The sequence below is a fragment of the Sus scrofa genome, chromosome 10 (assembly GCF_054392235.1).
Source record: "Sus scrofa isolate SSC_HxYL_T2T_F1_AM1 chromosome 10, Sscrofa_HxYL_maternal_Yorkshire_Landrace_v2.0, whole genome shotgun sequence".
Lineage (NCBI taxonomy): Eukaryota > Metazoa > Chordata > Mammalia > Artiodactyla > Suidae > Sus > Sus scrofa.
The window spans coordinates 34,638,056-34,657,172 of NC_139392.1; the positions used below are offsets into that span (position 1 = coordinate 34,638,056).

At 44.2% G+C, this 19,117-nt stretch overlaps 3 pseudogenes; 1 reads left to right on the plus strand and 2 right to left on the minus strand.

Annotated features, from left to right (window-relative positions):
• LOC146398962 (sushi domain-containing protein 4-like) overlaps nucleotides 1–11,141 on the minus strand; it is a 62,228-nt pseudogene extending 51,087 nt beyond the window's left edge.
• LOC146398963 (cyclin-dependent kinase 17 pseudogene) lies at nucleotides 2,384–3,957 on the plus strand (annotated as a pseudogene).
• A 6,581-nt stretch (nucleotides 11,142–17,722) lies between the features above and the next one.
• Nucleotides 17,723–18,517, minus strand: LOC146398964 (mitochondrial import inner membrane translocase subunit Tim29 pseudogene; annotated as a pseudogene).
• Between the last annotated feature and the right edge of the window lie 600 nt (nucleotides 18,518–19,117).

Sequence of the window (19,117 nt, forward strand, 5' to 3'; positions counted from 1 at the left end):
GTTGCCTGATGGGAGGGGGAGGGTGTGGGAGGGATCGGGAGCTTGGGCTTATCAGACACAACCTAGAATAGATTTACAAGGAGATCCCGCTGAATAGCATTGAGAACTATGTCTAGATACTCATGTTGCAACAGAAGAAATGGTGGGGGAAAAACTGTAATTGTAATGTATACATGTAAGGATAACCTGACCCCCTTGCTGTACAGTGGGAAAATAAAAGAAAAAAAACGAAAAAAAAAAGATGCAGACTGGGGAGCCACAGTTGGCCCTAAACTGCTCAAGACTGGCTTAAGGGAAAAAGAACTTCATCTGTGATAGGTTTGGAAGGATACCCTGCATTTTCCATAAGTGGCCAACCTAATTCTGGGTCATTTTAGTTCTGAGCTTGTGAAAAACTGCTTTCTGGGGGAATCTCCATGATCAGCTTGGTGCAACACCTTTCTAACACTCATTTTGTGACCTTTGTACATAATCCGACAAGGATATGGAATGTGGGGATGTTCCGCCATTGCCTAATAATTCTGTGACTTAAAGCAACTCAACTCCCTACCTCCATGGTCCCTGTAGAGAAAGGGCAAGTCTCAGCACTCACAGACCATGGGAGATGACAGGAGGCAGCTGGTAAAGGCTGCTAGGATTGGGATTTTCCTCTGCACTACAGGGGGCTCAGCTATGCAGGCTTGTGAACCCTTGTCTGAGGTGGTCCAGCTGTCATCTTGCAACAATGATAACTGATCATTTCTGTCATTTATCTTTACTGCATCTGCCCCCATCTGACCTGATCTTATTTCCTCTGTTTTTTTTTTTTTTTCCTTTCAAGTCTTACCAGAGTTAAGTGAAAGACATCATTTTAAGAACAAAAACCCAAACTCACACAGAAGCCACAAGGGAAGGAGAGGAGGAAAGCAGTGACTTCTGTTACCAGAAGCACAAATAAATGGCAGTGCTCCTGAAGACAGGGAGAGGCACTCCCTTCCCCTTCCCATCTTAGAGGATGGAAAATGAGAAGAGTATGTTAGGCAAAAACATGTAAATATTTGCCCCTGTGGGCACAGGCTGCTATTTCTGATAACCCACATCTAAGGTAAGAAGAAAGAAATTTTAAAGGATAGAAAATGCATATGAGAAGAAAACGATCCTGAATAAAACATTTTTAAAGCATCCATCTGTATTGGTGCAGTTTCTGGAGCTGGAAGTCAACTCACCTTAATATAGGAGGAACTGTAAAAAAGAAGTACGGCTGCCTTGCTTTTGACAAATATCTGCCCCCACCCCCAGTTTCACTGAATAAAAGAGTTATCTGCCATCTTTTTTTGCTCCTGAGTCAAGTTGAATTTTTCAATTAAAAATTTATAATGTAATAATCACACTGAAACTCACATTGCACCTTCTCTCCAGGAAACTTAAAGAATCTTCTTCCCATCAAATTACTCATATTTTATAGCCATCCTGCTCAGGTCTATGAGAATCAAAATATTTTAGGAAGTACTTAAAAATAATGCTTGCTGAATGATTTCCTTTCCTCCCCTGGTGTATTCTGCAAGGAACTGGAGCAGAGAGGGGTTCACCATGGAGACATGGCAGGTTTGGGCAAAGATAGGGACTGCTCTCCTGTGCTCTATGTGACCTTTGGCCACAGGCAGATGATGAGGTGGAGACAAAGTGCAGCTGGCAGCAGTAACTGCAAGGACACTAGAAGCTTTCAGAAATACCATGGTTGAATTCCCACTGCCCAGAAGAACTAAAATAGGAGCTCTTGGAGAAAGCTCCTGGCACCGTTATTTCTAAAAGTCCCCCAGCCCCGCCACCCCAGGGGAGACAGGTGGTGGCATCAATCTGCAGCCTCAGAGTGAGAAAGTGAGGCACATGCAGTGAGCAAGAGTGGCCGCCCTCAGTGTCCTCAGCTCCTCATGATCTGGCACTGGAGAAGAAGGAGCCCACATCCAGCCAGGCAGCCTCAGCTGGGTTTCAGCACTTCCCAGGCTGCCTAGCTCCTGCTCTGCTCCTCAAAGGGGATCAGTGCATGGCCTGCGTGGCCCCGCAGCTTGAAAGCCATGTTATCTGGGGGGCTTGGCAACACATGAGGGACACGTGGCCCCTCTTGGAGGCTCGGACCCTCATCTTGAGCTGGAAGGTGGTGGCTGTGGTGGGGGCCTGTGCCTCGGAGGCCCCTCGTTTCTGCTGGCCACAGGGACCCAGACCTGCATCCAGTCTCTGTGCGTGTCAGCAGAGCTGCTTTCAGTCTGCACACCGCCTCGCTTTGCCTGGGCTCAGGACGTGGCCCCCACACTTGCTACCTTCCATGAATTGTAATCTTTTCCTGGAGGATTGCTGCTGACTGATCAGAATGGTGGTAGCTCTGGCAGTTTCTTAAGAATATTTTAAATCACATTCAATTTGATAGGATGAACAAATTTAAGAGAAGGCTATCCCTCAGCCTTCGAGGAAGCCAGACTATTGATGAATCATTGTCTGAATTGGCTGAACAAATGACTATTGAAGAAAACAGCAGCAAGGATAATGAGCCTATTGTGAAGAATTGCAGGCCTCCAACCTCTCACAGTATGCATTCCTTCCTCCACCAGTACACGCGGTCCTTCAGGAAGCCCCTCTTCAGAGACCACATAGCGTTATTGGAGGAGGCGTTGGTTCCTTCATGGCAATGCCCAGAAATGGAAGCAGATTAGATATGGTTCATGAAAATCTAAAAATGGGATCAGATGTTGAGAGTGACCAAGCTTCAGGGACATCATCTGATGAAGTCCAGTCACCTATGGGTGTTTGTCTTAGAAATCATATACATAGACGCATCTCCATGGAGGATTTAAATAAGCAGTTATCACTGTCTGCAGATATCAGAATACCTGATGGGCATCTTGAAAAGTTGCAGATGAACCGTCCACCATTTGCTCAACCAATGAGCCAAAGGTCTTGGAGAGTTTCCTTATCAGAAAATGGGTTTGGAAAAATGGAAACCTACATCAAGTTAGAAAAGCTTGGAGAGGGTACATATGCAACAGTATATAAAGGAAGAAGTAAACTGACAGAGAATTTTGTGGCATTGAAAGAGATCTAATTGGAACATGAAGAAGGTGCGCCCTACACAGCAATAAGAGAAGTTTCACTATTAAAGGATCTAAAACATGCAAATATTGTAACCTTACATGACATTGTTCAAACAGATAAGTCTTTGACCCTCGTCTTTGAGTATCTGGATAAAGATCTAAACAGTACATGGATGACTGTGGCAACATCATGGGTATGCCCAATGTAAAGCTGTTCCTATACCAGATTCTATGTGATTTGGCATATTGCCACAGAAGAAAGTTCTTGTACCAAGACTTAAAACCACAGAACCTCCTCATTAATGAAAGAGAATTAAAGCTAGCAGATTTTGGACAAGCCAGAGCCAAGTCAGTTCCCACAAAGACCTACTCAAATGAAGTTGTCATGCTGTGGTGCCAGCCACCTGATGTGCTTCTCGGTTCCTCAGAGTACTCAACACAGATTGACATGTGGGGTGTTGGTTGCATTTTCTTTGAAATGGTTTCTGGAAGACCTCTGTTTCCAGGATCAACTGTGGAAGATGAACTACACTTAATCTTCTGACTGCTAGGAACTCCATCTCAGGAAACTTGGCCAGGTGTTTCTTCAAATGATGAGTTCAAGAACTACAACTTTCCAAAATATAAACCACAGCCTCTAATTAACCATCCACCCAGATTAGACTCTGAAGGAATTGAATTAACAAAATTTCTTCAGTATGAATCTAAGAAAAGGGTTTCAGCAGAAGAGGACATGAAACATGTGTACTTTTGAAGAATACATGCTTTACCTGAAAGTGTGTCAATATTCAGTTTGAAAGAGATTCAGTTGCAAAAGGACCTGGGTTTTTGAAATTCTTCCTATCCAGAGAAAGGTGTGTTTGTCATAAACCATTTCATGTGTCAATCATAAAATTTTGTGTGGAATCAAGTGTTTGGTTTATAAATTGATGAATAAAATTGTCAATGTAAAAACCAATGTACAGTGCATTCCAAAACTGTGTACATTTAGCATTGCATGTACTCACTTTTCTGTTGATGTGGGCAGCTCAGTAATCCTTAAGAAAGAAATTTGACTCAGTCAAAGGAGGGATCCTGAAAGCTGCAAATGGCACAAAGACCTTTTACAAGTGACCTGACTTGATCAGTGTACATGCTATCCCTGGCACCTGAGGCAGAAGATGCATCTTGTGCTTCCCTAGTCATCAGGTTCATCACTTCGAAGCACAGATGCTATCGACTGACCCCATCAACAAGAGGGTCATTTAAGACAATGCTGATCACTCTTGCCATGGTGTATTAGCTTTTGCTGGTGGGAACATTAGCTTCATAGAGTCACCAAATACTGTATGTGGGATAAACCTGAACCTTGAACTGCCTCATAACATGACTTTCTATTTTAGGACATGGGAATAACAGAAGACAGAGCATGCTTTTTAAGTCTGATGAAATGGTTTCAAGCCCAGCTCCCAGCCTTTCTTATCAATCAAGGACTCAGATCTGAAGGCAGTTATTTATTTTGGTGGACTTGGAATCTTCATTTGTCTACACTGTCCTCTTCACAGTGGAGTCATTTTATTTCATACCTACAAATTGTTTTTGTATTTGTTGTCACAGTGTGACAATTTTTTGGTACATTTGGTTTTAAGGTCTTCTCTGCCGTTAGAGCCAATAGGTTACAGCTATTGATGTAACTGTAGCTGCAATTTTTGTGCAGGACTGAGAAACACAGTGCATTATGTATTGCAGAATCATTGCTGCTAAATAACTCCTGTCTGTTTATTTAACACAACAGTTGAATGCCTGAAGAAGTTGCAGTGGCTTTATTATATGTGAATGCATCTGTTTCTCCTCACAAAGTGTTTTACTGCTGCATTTTTTGTTTGTTTTTAAAATTAAACTGCAGTGTTTCCTGGAATGTAAATTTAGCTTTGCTTGACAGTAAAATAAGTGAGCCATCTTGAACACTCTTAAGATCATGCTATGTGTTTTTTTCTGAACATTGGCAAATAGAGTAGCTAAGAAATTGATAAGCACCTTATGTTTAGGAAACCATGTGATGCAGAAGTTGACTCAAGCAAGTGAATACCTGATATTTTGGGAATCTCGCATTAGACACCAGTAAATTAAGTCACCAAAAGTATTTATTTTTAACTTTCCTCATTTTAGAAATATTTACTGCCTATTATTGGATATTTGTATACTAATACACTTGGTGATACATTGTGCTTTAATTTAATTAAAACTAAACTCTTCAAGTCTAGTTGAACATGAGAAGTCTTGGTTTTGACTGTTTTAAATACAGTTCTTTTATTCGAAAGGATGATACTTCATTGGGGAACAAGTTATTTCATTAGGGAGCTGTGTGTATGTGTGTGTTTTAATAATATTCACTTGGAATCAGCTGAAAGCTGTAATATGCCTTTGAAATGAGCCATGATAAATACAAAAGAGAGCAATGAGGACTTAGAGGATTTTTTGAAAAGCATTATGGGTATTATCTGTTTACCAGAGAGAGTAAATATTACAGTTTTAATTATGAATCTTTGAACATCATAAACACAACTTGGTGTTGTTACAGTGTTTTAATGAAGCATTTGTGTTCACCTTTAAGGACTGTTTGTTTAGTGCATCTTACAAATGATAAATCTTAATTGGTATATTTTGAAATGGTCATGTAAATTTTGGGCTTATATATCATGAAAATAAGTCATAACTTAATCCTTTTCCTGACATTCACTGTAAAACATTCAGGGGCCCTACCGTTTCTGTTCTGGAAATCTTGTAGTTTATTGTTATTTGACAGTATTAAGTGAAATTTTGTATATTTCATTTTAACTTTATTTGTGAATAGTGATTGTGGCATGTTTGGGGTGTTATTTTAATATTTCGTCATAGTGAAATTTTAATTTTTTTAAAATTTTTTTTCTGGAAGAAATGGATTCATGTGTAATGGTGAATATTGAACCATTACTGTTTTTCATATTTGTAAACTGGTTTTATGCTAAACTCTGTAGCCTAACATACTGCTGTTATTTCTAACTAATGGACATGTATTAATATTGTACTTTGAAGGTTATAAATATTATGTGGAAATTCCTCAATTTTGTTTTGAAATTTATAATAACAAAATCTTCATGTTGTTAAAATGTGAAAAAAAATTGAAAAAAATAAATAAAAGTCCCCCAGGTGAATCTGACCTGCAGCTTGTTTTGCACAACATCAGTATGATGGAAAGAGCACTGAACTAGGAGTCAGGATGCAGGTCTTTTTTTTTTCTTGTCTTTTTTGTCTTTTTAGGGCCACACCCAAGGCATATGGAGGTTCCCAGGCTAGGGGTTGAATCAGAGCCATTTCTTCCAACCTACTCCAGAGCCACAGCAATGCCAGATCCAAGCCAACTCTGCAACCTACACCACAGCTCATGAGAATGCTGGATCCTTAACCCACAAAGTAAGGCCAGAGATCAAACCCACAACCTCATGGTTCCTAGTTGGATTTGTTTCTGCTGCACCACGATGGAAACTCCAGGATGCAGGTCCTAATCCTGGTTTTGTTGTCAAGTGAATTTACACAGAGTTAATCTAATTTTACCTATACCTTTTCTTCCAAAATGCGGGGAAGGGGTTGTATTTTCCCAGAGAAAGTGGCCCCCAGGACACTAGTTGAGTGATCTTGGAAAGGAAGAGCCCAAGATGGTGGCTTTGTTCACTGTACTTACTATGTCAGCAGCCCTGTGCACACAGGGAATATTTCAATCCTTTTCCAACTACATGGTCCCCTCTCCATCATACTGGTCATGTCCCTGCTCCCTGGACCATAAGCATCCTCACCCCTGCTTAGGGATATGTAGATTCTAGTCTTAACAGAAGTTGCTTGGAATAATAGTGGCACCTCTTAAGCTGCAGGCTTTGGGTACCAGGAAATTAATATTTGTAAGTCCAAACTCTTATAAGTGAGATTACTTGGAATAAACTATTTGGAATGGAGTGAAGGGAGAGAGGGCTGGTTCATGTAGCAGTGCAAAGTGAGGAGGAGAAGAAAGGGAATCTGTGTGAATGCACAAAAAATCATCTGCCTTAATACCACCTTGCTTCTGGAGAGCACATTCCTGCTATCAAAGCATTTGAAGGGAGTTCCCATTGTGGCTCAGTGAGTTAAGCATCTGAGGTTGTCTCTGTGAGGATGTGGGTTCAATCCAAGGCCTGGCTCAGTGGGTTAAGGATCTGGTATTACTGCAAGCTGCATATAGGTCGAGATGTGGCTCAGATTCAGTTTGGCTGTGGCTGTGGTGTAGCCAGCAGCCACAGCTCTGGTTTGTCCCCCAGCCTGGGAAATTCCATATGCTGCAGTGATAAAAAGAAAAATGTCAAAGCATTTATTGCAAATGAACTTTTTTCTTTTTTACATTTGTACCTCTCAAAGTTCCCTGAAGTCTCAGTAGGGTAAGGATCCAGCATTGTCTCTGCTGTGGCATGGGTTCAATCCCTAGCTTGAAACCTTCTGTATGCTGCAGGCATAAACAAAAACAAATAAATAAGTAAAAATATAATAAAATCCGTGTGTCGGGCAGAACTGCCTGACAGCAGGGAAATCTGGAAGGAGTCCAGGTCACACTGACAGGACCTGAGCTAGAACAGATTTGTCCCTAAATCACCAGTTAAGTCTGAGAGGGCTCTTAACTTCTCTGAGACTCAGTTTCCCTACTGATCAAACAAAAACTAAATGCAAACAAGGGCCTGAATTATCTGATTACGGAGTCCCTTCAACTCTGAATGTTGATGATCCTTTTTGGCATAACACTGGGTTGTGTAACTGATGACAATTGGGATTTTGTGACACCAAGAAGAAAATCAGACCTAATGCTGGAGAGGAAAAAGTGCTGGCTGAGAACTAGTCACAGATCCACTGCTTACTCCTCAGCTGTGTGACTTGGACAAAGAAGATGAATGTCGCTGAGCCTCAGTTTCCTAATCAGGAAATGAGGACAATAGGACTTGCCTTGTAGGGTTCAATGAGATAGTGAATCTGACTGTACTTTTAAACTCTAGTGACCTATAAAGATGTGAGTATTTATTATTGTTATCAGGCTTATCACCATGCCAAAAAAATCCATTAGCCTTCCAAGAATTACCTGACAAGGGAAATAAATGAATTCAGCAGCCCTTACCATTTGGCCAGTATAAATCTTAATCAAGGAATAAAGACAATTTATAAATCAGGGGACAAAAGAATTTAGCTTTGTCCCTACTATACAACACGTGTGGAGTAGACAAGTACCCTCCCCTCACCCCTGTGAGCCACGTCCAGAGGCTCAGACTGTGATGGTTTTCTCCACTGCAAGGGTAACAGATTAATGTCTTTATACAAACTTTTCAAAGACCAAAAAGTCACCATTTTATTTCTTTTTTATGGCTGCACTTGCAGCATATGGAAGGTCCCCACCAAGGGGTTGAATCTGAGCTGCCATCTAAGCCACAGCCATAGCAATGCCAGATCTGAGCTGCATCTGCGACCTACACTGTAGTTCACGGCAATGCTGGATCCTTAACTCATTGATCAAGGCCAGGGATCAAACCTGCATCCTCATGGATGTGAGTAGTCAGGTTCTTAACCTGCTGTGACTCCAAAATCACCATTTTGATTCAAAATAATTATACCATCATGCTGAGAAAGGCAATACGTGTTATTCCAAACTTCCTAAAATGATGCTTCCAGCACAACATTGTGACTGGAAATGAGGAGGCCTGTGCCATCAATCAGAAGCACCTTGCTTAATCCAAAAAGCTGACTCTCTACTGCCTTCCCCACACATCTAGAGCCAAGTGTTAAGAATTGTGCTGACAGACCAGTACAAGAGAATCCTCTACTCCCAGGTGGTTTTGCACTCCCCTTTTTGGAATTGCTATGCAATACATAGTTACCTACAAAGGTGGAAAGATGCTTACCTAAATAGGCCTAAGCCTTTTTTTCCCCCCTAGGATGACAAAGAAACAGAAGACCCTCATCTTGGGCAATAGTGAGGAAGCTCATTGGTTTCCTTTGTTCTCTGATGTTTTTGAGCTTATCTGTCTTTTAGGCACTGGGTGGGTACCTTGGTTCATAGGTTTCAGCAAGTAAGTTTTAAGATGCAAATGAAATAAAATTTTAGTTTCTATAACTTAAGGAAATAATAGCTTGCTTGGACTGCATGTAAGAGGAAAAAGTAAATTTATTTTTAAAAACCTAAATTCTTTGTATAAATTTTGACTGTAAAAAATACCTTGGAAATAAAAGCAAAGATATCAAGTCCTTTAAGGGTTAACACATAAATTACCCATCCTTCATAATTTCCATAAGGAGGAGCAAATTTGATGTTTGATAAATGTATGTCAAATCAAATTATCTTAAAAGTGTCATAAAGAAGACAGACACTAAATCAGAACAAGAGTTCACATAGCATTATTATAAAAGCTCCATCCTCCAAATCAAAAATGGTGTTAAGAGAAAGTGAAACCCCTTCTAATGATATTGATGAAATATAAATTCTATGCCTATTGGCAGTTCAGGGCTAGAATTATTTCCTGATTCACAGTTTTTCCTATTTCAGCCTTGTCAATCATGAGAGATATGTCATGAACAATTTGGCATTGCAATTAATCTCAGTGACTTCTTTTAAACTCTAAAAGTATATCCAAAGAGTAAACACAAACAAGCAAAATATATACACACACACATATAGATACACACACCTACATATAAAGTTGTTTCAACCAACAGACTTAGAGATAATTAGTAGAAGTAAATGAATATTTTGTCATGACCAATAAGTTTAGGGATAATTGCTAGAAATAAACATATACCTTATCAATCAATCATTTCTTGCCACAGTTCTTTCTTTCCTTAAATGAATCATGTCTAACACAGAACTTGATAAGGTGTAATTGATTTATTCCTCTAACACATGCATCTTCCATATCATTAGACACAGTTTGGGGCCAATATATTTCCTGCACATTTTATTGAGGAACATAAGTGCTGAGTTGGCAGTGCACTAGTAAATAGCCCCAATGTTATCTGAGTTGCTCTCTTGCATTGACAAAAATGGTGATAAATCAGATGATAATTGAGACAGAGAAGGAGGATGATTATTTGTAATGTCCAGATGCATTTCTCCCCTGCCCCAGCCCTGACCTCACACACAGGCTCCTCCATCAGGCTGCAGGATCAGCTTTGAAGCAGAGTGCATCCCAAGGTGCCAGCCAGTCTGGCACCCAGCCCTGTACCCCAGTGGCCACATGCCCATCATGTGAGTGGCTTCCACGTGGTAGGGTGGGGGTAGGGGAGCACTTTACCTTCCTGCACACACATGGGCTTATCACTTGGGACTCAGCCGAGGGTTCATTTCAGGTGTTTCATACACAATCTCATTGTAGAGACCTTCAGCATGAATCTGTCTTGGCAGTGCAACTGAGTGACAGAGCTTTCAAAGAAAACCCCTCCGCTGGGCATCCTGAGGCCATTCTTGGGGATGCCTGGGTCAGTGCACACCTGAAAGTCATCGAACCCTACATGGACAGAGAGAAGAAAAAGTGCCTCTGAGTGTTCTCCTCAGATGCCAAGGGTCTTCCAGTATCCACGGCAGACATTGTCCACTTTCTAACTCTGTGGGCCACTCAGCTACACCAACAAAAGAGCCAAGGTCATAAACATCCCAGTGCACTCAGTTGCTCTGCTTTTTTTGCCCTTTGCTTAGTCAAGGGCCCATAAGTGATTGAAGTTCCATGGCCCCATCAGTCCTTCAAGGAAATCCTAGGAGTAGGGAGATGGGGAACGTAAATGACAAAAGGTACAAAACAGGAAACGTCATGGCCAAAATAGAAAGTGCAGAAGGGATCCAAGGAAGGTGAAATACTAGGAAAGGGGGAGATGGGTAAGATGCCAAGGATAGAACCAACTTTGCAGAAGAAGGTACTGGGGGATGGCATGAGTGATGGCTGGGCTGGGAGACAGCAGGAGTGTCTTGGGAGCAACAGGTGGCTGAGAGCACTCTAAGGCATGCGAGGGAGGAGGTATGCTGCCCACTGCCCTCACCCCCAGCTGCCAGGCCTGGTCCATGTTCCTCCTCCTCTGAGGGGCCTTCCTTGAGCCTTCCCTCCCCCACCCAACTCCTTTCTCCACCACTGAAACACAAACGCAGCCCTATATGGATGATCAGTAGGCACATGAAAAAATGCTCAACATCGCTAATTATTAGAGAAATGCCAATCAAAACTACAATGAGGTACCACATCACACCAATCAGAATGGCCATCATTAATAAGTTAAGAAATAACAAATGCTGGAGAGGGTGTGGAAAGATGGGAACCCTCTTGCATTGTTGGTGGGAGTGTAAATTGGTACAACCACTATGGAAAACAGTATGGAGGTACCTCAGAAAATTAAATATAGAACTACCATATGACACAGCAATCCTACTCCTCAGCACATTTCCAGATAAAACTTTCATTCAAAAAGACACATGCACCCCTATGTTCATTGTGGCACTATTCACAATAGCCAAGACATGGAAACAACCTAAATGTCCATCGACAGGTGAGTGGATAATGATATGGTACATATACACAATGGAATACTACTCAGCCATAAAAAAGAACAGAATATTGCCATTTGCACAACATGGATGCAACTAGAGATTCTCATATTCAGTGAAGTAAGATAGAAAGAGAAAGACAAACACCATATGTTATCACTTACATGCAGAATCTAAAATATAGTGTGCACACACACACACACACACATACACACACACAGATATAAAATAAAATATAACACAAATGGACCTATCTACAAAACAGAAACAGACTCACAGGCACAGAGAACAGACTTGTGGTTGCCAAGGGGGAGGAGGAGGGAGTGTGAGGGACTGGGAGTTTGGGGTTAGTAGAGGCAAACTATTAAATTTAGGATGGACAATCAATGAGGTCCTGCTGTACAGAACAGGGAACTCTATCCAGTGTCTTGGGATAGAACATGATGGGTGATAATATGAGACAAAGAATGTATGGGTCAAAGAATGACTGGGTCACTTTACTGTACAGCAGAAACTGGCACAACATTGTAAACCAACTATACTTAAAAAAAATCATTTGGAGAATGGCCACCTCTCATTCTGGGTTATGAGCCCCTCAGGACTGGTGCTCAGACTTTTTTACTTTTGTACCCACAGAATCTATCACAATCCTGCGCAGAATGTGCTCCCTCGGTGTCTGATGAGTGAACAAAGAGAGTTGGCAAAGGGAGTGGGAGACCTACTGGGGTGACCCTCAAGGGCCAGCTAAGTGTGGAGCCCAGCGTGGAGCCATGGAGCAGGATGGTAGGGACCACGACGTCAATGGAATGCAGCTTGTGGGACTCAGTGGAGGTGGGCCCTGAGCTTGGCTTGGAGATCCATGTCTGGCTGAGATGTGGTGGACTTGAGAGCACAGGGCTGCCAGAGACAGTAAAGAGGGCACTAGAGTATGAGACATCCTGGTCCAATTTTTTTTTTTTACCACATCTGCAGCATAAGGAAGTTCCTGGGCCAGGATTGAAACCATGCCACAGGTGCAGCCTGAGCCACAGCAGTGACAATGCCAGATCCCTAACCTGCTGTGCCACTAGGGAACTCTAAGGTGATCTTGAAGCAAAGAGGATGTCGAGAGCTGACAGGGGAGGCCAAGGATAAGGAGGGGGTCCACTGTGGGCACAAGGCTCCAATGTACCATGCGAGGCAAAGGATGGAGGCATTCCAGAGAACCTTAAGCCCCTGCACACCATCAAGTCCTCTACTCCACTTTCTTACAAATCAACCAACAAGGAGTTCCCATCATGCCTCAGGGGTTAACTAGCCTGACTAATATCCATGAGGACATGGGTTCGATCCCTTGCCTCACTCAGTGGGTTAAGGATCCCACATTGCTATGACTGTGGTGTAGGCTGGCGGCTACAGCTTGGATTGGACCCTTAGCCTGGGAACCTCCATATGCTGTGGGTGCAGCTCTAAAAAGACCAATGCCAAAAAAATATATAATCAACAATGTCCTTACTGAATAAATGCCAAGAACAAACATGCGTGTCTCCAACTGGACGTGGTTGGTGAGCCCACCCACCCCACCCCCAGTGCAGCTGCTGGTAGCAGGTCAGGACATGGTTGCTTAGAAAATCTCAGTCCAGACCCAGAGGCAGCATTCCTGGGGCTCATGGCAGATTTACTTGGTTTCCAGGTGATGCCAAGATTCCGGGCTCATGAGACACCTGATCCCCTGTACCACACTGGGCTTGCAAGGCAGTTGATTTCCCACCCCAACATTCATGGGCTCACTCACCACTCTCCCCGGCTGACCTCATGACCCCACATTCTGCCAGCACTGCTGCACTGCAAGTCACACACTGCACGTGACACCATGGTGGCAGGAGGTCCAGCAGTTGTAATGTGCTCTGTCCACTGAGGACACCAGGCTACAGACTGGGTGGAAAGCAAAGGTGGGAAGCAGGGAAGTAGACAGTGAACACCTCTGACTCTCCTACACCTTTAAATGGGAGCAGGTCTGCTGTTTTCTCAAACAGAATATGCTTTGACAAAGGAGACACTGCCCAGGCCCCCCCTTACCTGCAGTCACCTGCCTGCCACACCATGAGCAGCCCAACAGCACAGAATGCATTCAAGCCCCATGGAGGGTGAAGGATGCCCATCTGGGGGAGGGCAATAAAGCACTGGCAATCTGTTAAGTGATGGCTTCATGTTTGTATTCCAAGGGAAGGTACTGGAGAGTGTCAGCTGCTTTCAAGTTATGAAGGTCAAGGATTTCTTTCCAAATCAGGTCATCTCAGGGCGACCCCTACAAATGTATTTGCATTATGGTATTGAGGTGGAATGAGCAGAAAATGCATTCTGATCCACCCCAGCCTAGACAGGGCATGAGCAGAAACACACAGATCTCTTCAGGCAGTCTGTGGGAGAAAGCTGTCACACATACACCCTATGTCCAACAGAGCCTCTCTGTTCCAATAGCACTGGGCAGGGGACACTGATCAGGCAGTGGGTGGCCACAGAAGGGTAACCAAGGGTAAGAGGAGGGGACAGGGTTCTGGAAGGTGAATCCTCACAGCTGGGCAGACACCAGCCAGGCAGGGGGACGGAAGGCACTGTGGGGAGAGGTTGGGGGCATGGGAGTGGGCTGAGCACCTTTCAGGAAAGAGGTAGCTCTGCCAGGCTGGGGGCAGGTGTGAGCTAAGGGTTTGGAGTCAATGAGGAGGCGGGGTGGGGGTTGTGCCAAATACTGAGAGCTTTGAACAAAGACATGACCAGGGTCAGATGTGTATTTTTGAATGATCTTTCTTGAACCCACACAGACAACTGACTGATATAGACTAAGCAGGAGGCAGGAAGCTCATCATAAGTGCTTCTCAGGCCTCCAGCTGCACCTCAGGAGCACAGGGACACCTTTGTACATGGACAACCACTGGTCCAGGCTCTCTAGCTGAGGTGGGGCCCAGAAGCCCCACATTTTAGAAAGCTCTCCCATTGACTCTGAGGCAGCTGGTCCCACACCTGCCCAAGGACAAGTATCTGAGAATGTGGGATCTCAAGGATGGATGGATAGAGAGACAGCTGGGTGGATGGATAGAGGATAGGTTGGTGGAAGGGTAGGTGGATAGAAGATAAGTGGGTGGGTGAGTGGATGGATGGATAGAGGATGGATGGATGGATGTAGATGGATGGATGGATGGATAAATATGGATGGATGCAGAGAGGATAGGAGGGTGGATGGATGGACAGAGGATCAGTAGATAGATGGATAAGAGGATAAGTGTGTGAGTGGCTGGATAGATGGAGGATAGGAGGGTGGATGGATAGAGGATAGATGGATGGATAGAGGATAAGAGGGTGGATGGATGGATGGATAGATGGATGGAAAAATGATAGATGGATAGATGGATGGATGGAGAATAGATGGATGGACAGAGGATAAGAGGGTGGATGGATGAACAGATGGACAGAAGATGAATGGCTGAAGGGTGGGTGGGTGGATGAGTAGATGGCGCCACATGCTCTGCTGGGGTCATCAGGCTACCATTCCTACCTCATCCCAACAAAGATTCACAACTATGGCTCTGATATTCCCAGAAGCTGATGTGCGCCACAGACAAAGAGGGTGTGAACACTCTCCCCCATCACAAACACACTCTCTCCTAATGACCTCTCACCTTCCTCTCTTCTCTCAGCCTCAGTAGACTGTGTTTCTTAGATTTTTATAACCTTCCAATCCATATCCTCAAACACCCAGTCCTCCTCCTCCCTCTCCACTCAGGGAAGCACCCAAGGCAGGTTGATGCTAAGGATTTGGCCAGGACATCTGTTCCTTTCCAACCAGCACACAGGCACCTCTTGGACAGCTGCACCCTGCTCACAGAGGAGCCATGCTGACTGCAGGGGCCCAGGCTCCACCCCTCTTCTTGTTACATCTCTCTGTCCCCAGCGAGAGATGTTCTCTGTCAGAGGAGGGCAGACATTCAAGAAAGTGCTGAAGATGCAGCCCTGAATCCATCAGAAAATTGCCTCCAGCTCTCATAAATAAATGATGACAGTGTCATCGAAATGACTATGGGAGAGCAGCAGAATTTCCTGACAAGCCCAAATCTGTACTCCTTCTTTGCTTATTCTTTTCTTTTCTTTTTGTAATTTTTATTTTTTTAAAGTATAACTGATTTTCAGTTCTGCCAATTTCTGCTGTACAGCACAGTGACCCAGTCATATAGATAGATAGATAGATAGATAGATAGATAGATAGATAGATAGATGTTCTTATTCTCATAATATCTTCTATCATGTTCATCTCAAGAAACTGGATAAAGAGCTCTGTGCTGTACAGTAGGACCTCATTGCTTATCCATTGTAAATGTAATAGTTTGCATCTATCAACCCCCAACTCCTGTCCATCCTACTCTCTCCCTTCCTTTTCAAAAGAGCAACCAACCCCTTTCTCTGCTTTCACAACACCATAGCTGGCCGTTGGATCTCTTCCTGTGCCCAGGACAGTGCTGATGATCAGGATGCTGCCAGCCATGGAGGCCAGCCCCTGGCTCAGAAGAGAGAAATAATAACAAGCAGTAAAAAGAGAGCAATCAGAAAATGGGATGGTACAAGAAGAAAATATTCTTCCTTTTGGACAACTAATCCCATTGAGCAAGGTAGTAATTTTCTAGGGCCTGCCACAGTCTCAGACTCCACTTTTCAAATCACCCCCTGGTGGATCAGCTCCCAGCACGGGTCCTTTTTCTGTAGGTCTGTTCTCCTAAGGTCTTTCTGTAATGTGGATGATCAGCCCCATCAGATAACACATCCATTAAGGAGGTGGGCTGCTTTAGGTGTTAGGGAAGAGGAGGAAAATAATGCGGACTGCCCAAATAAACTTTATTTTCCTTTTTTCTTTTTGGTTATTTCATGTCTTGGTTTATTAACTAGCTATAGGTCACATAGGTGACAGAGGTAGTGACATTCCTTTTAGTATTTTAGTTTTAAAAGTATGATTACCATAACCCAGCTCTGAATACCAACATATCCTTTCCCTAGAATTCTGTGTTTTCAGGGTTATTGAAGTAAAACATAACCAGAAGCTATGATTCCATATTGATTTCCAGATCAGAAAATGCTTTGTCCCTCCAAGTCATTTAACATCAGTATCCGTACATGCATGGTAAAAGCAGCTTGGTTTTGAGTGGTTTTTCTGGCCACACCTGTGGAATCTGGAAGGTCCCTGGCCAAGGATCAAATCCACACCAATGTTATGTGTCACAGCTATGGCAATGCCAGATCATTAACCCACTGTGCCACATGGGAACTTCCAAAGCAGGTTGTTTTGAGGGTTCCTGTTGTGGCTCAATGGGTTAAGAATCTAACTGGTATCCATGATGATGAGAGTTCAATCACTGGCTTCACTCAGTGGGTAAAAGGATCTGGCATTGCAGCAAGCTGCAGTAGAGATCACAAGATGCTACTTGGATCCTGCATTGCTGTGGCTGCAGCAATCCCTAGACTGTGAGACTTCCATCTGTCATGGGTGTAGCCCTAAAAAATAGGGGTGGGGGAGGTTGTTTTTGCAAAATGTTTTGTCATAAAATCCAAATAATCATACCAATATTAACTTCCTGGTTTGGGAATGATTACATAAGTTATGATTTGGGGGCAGCTGGGTGAAGATACACAGGATGCCTATTTTTCCAGTCTCCTCTGAAACCATAATTATTTTAAAATTACTTTTTAAAAAACATGCTAGTCATGGAAACAGGGGATAAACATTTCAGTTCAAATTTTAAAATGAAAATCTAAAAGTTCTTAGGAGAGCTTGGGAGTCACCTAACAATTGTGATACTTTAGTGGGGGGGGAGGGGGAAATAAGCCCAGTGGAAAGGCTTATTTGCATCTAAGGCTCCTCCCTACTTCCGGCAGTGATAAGTGTTACAAGGCATGTTGCTCTGCTCTTCCCAACTCTGAGACCAAGGAGGCTCTGAATTAGCATCAACTCAAAAGGAGCAGGCGAGAGAGAGGCCCTCAATTTTTGAAAACCCACGGAGAGATCACCGTACACAATTTATTTCCATCGCTCTACATTTGAGGCTGATTCTCACCAACCACACAATCCTGGGTTGGCAGGGTTTCATCTAGTGACTTCCAGGGGCGCCAGTGGGTTGGCTTGGCTCAGGGCGAGCTGGTCCTTCTTCTGCTTCTGCAGGACCTGCTCCTCCCACAGTGCCTGCTCCACCTGATCCACGGTGAGTACTACAGGCCTGTACTTCTCATGGAAGAGCCGCTCCTTGGCCTCTGAGTGCAGCTGGTGGGGCCTGACAACACGCAGATGTGCTGGCAGGTGCAGGAACTCGTCATCCTTGATGTCACAGTCGTGCATCCGGATCCCCAGCACCCACCAGTGGCCCAGGAAGCCCACAACCAAGATCAGGTCAGGGAAGTCCGCCCAGTGGGAATGCAGGTAGCAGCAGCGGGTCTGGTAGGGCTGAACTGGGCGTCAAAGGGTGCCTCGTACACCAGTGAGCAGAGGCCCATGTTCACGTGGCACAGGCAGCCGCGACCCCGCAGCCAGAGCAGCCGCCGCACAAATGCTTTGGAGTCCCAGCTGCGTGTGGCAAGCGCCAGCAGCAGGAGAGGCCCTGGCGCAGCCGCAGTGCCTCCTCAAAAGTTGCCCCGCTTGGCGCTAGGTCGCCGCAGGCTGCCGCACCGCCCAGCAGCCCCACGTACAGGGCTTCCTGCCTGGCCCATGCTCCTGCGCTGCCGCTGCCTCGTCCCTTCAGGCCTCTGCATAGTCTTGGAGCAGCACACAGGTCCTGGCTCCCAACAGTGCCCACACGCCAGGCTTTCTGGCCTCAGCGTCACCCGCCTCTCCAGGGCTTTGGGACAAAAACCTTTTCAGTGCAGCCGCCGCCATCCTCTTCCAGCTTGGAGTCCTGCTCAAATACTCTTATCCTAGGAACCAGAGTCCTGAGGTGCTGATTGCTGTCTTTCTTTTTGCTTTTTAGGCCATACCTGGAGCATATGGGAGTTCCCAGGCCAAGGGCTGAATCACAGCCGCAGCTGCCAGCCCACACCACGGCCAGGGCATGGCCATGGTTCTGAGCCACCGACCCTATAGCTTGTGGCAACGCTAGATTGTTAATGCAGTGAGCGAGTCCAGGGATTGAACCCGCATCCTCACAGACACTATGTCAGGTTCTTAACTCTCTAAGCCACAGCAGGAACTCCTCTCAATTGCTTTCACTCCAATTCTTCAAATTCTACATATGCTTTAGAGCTTAGTAGCCATGGCTTGGAGAAAAGAGAATTCTTTTCTTATTTCTGCCAATTTCTGCTGTACAGCACAGTGACCCAGCCATATATATATATACACACACATTCTTATTCTCATATTACCTTCTATCATGTTCTATCTCAAGAGACTGGATATAGATCCCTGTGCTGTACACCAGGACCTCATTGCTCTCATTGCTTATCCATTCTAAATGTATTTATCCAGAATTATTTCCAATATGTTTCTGGGAAA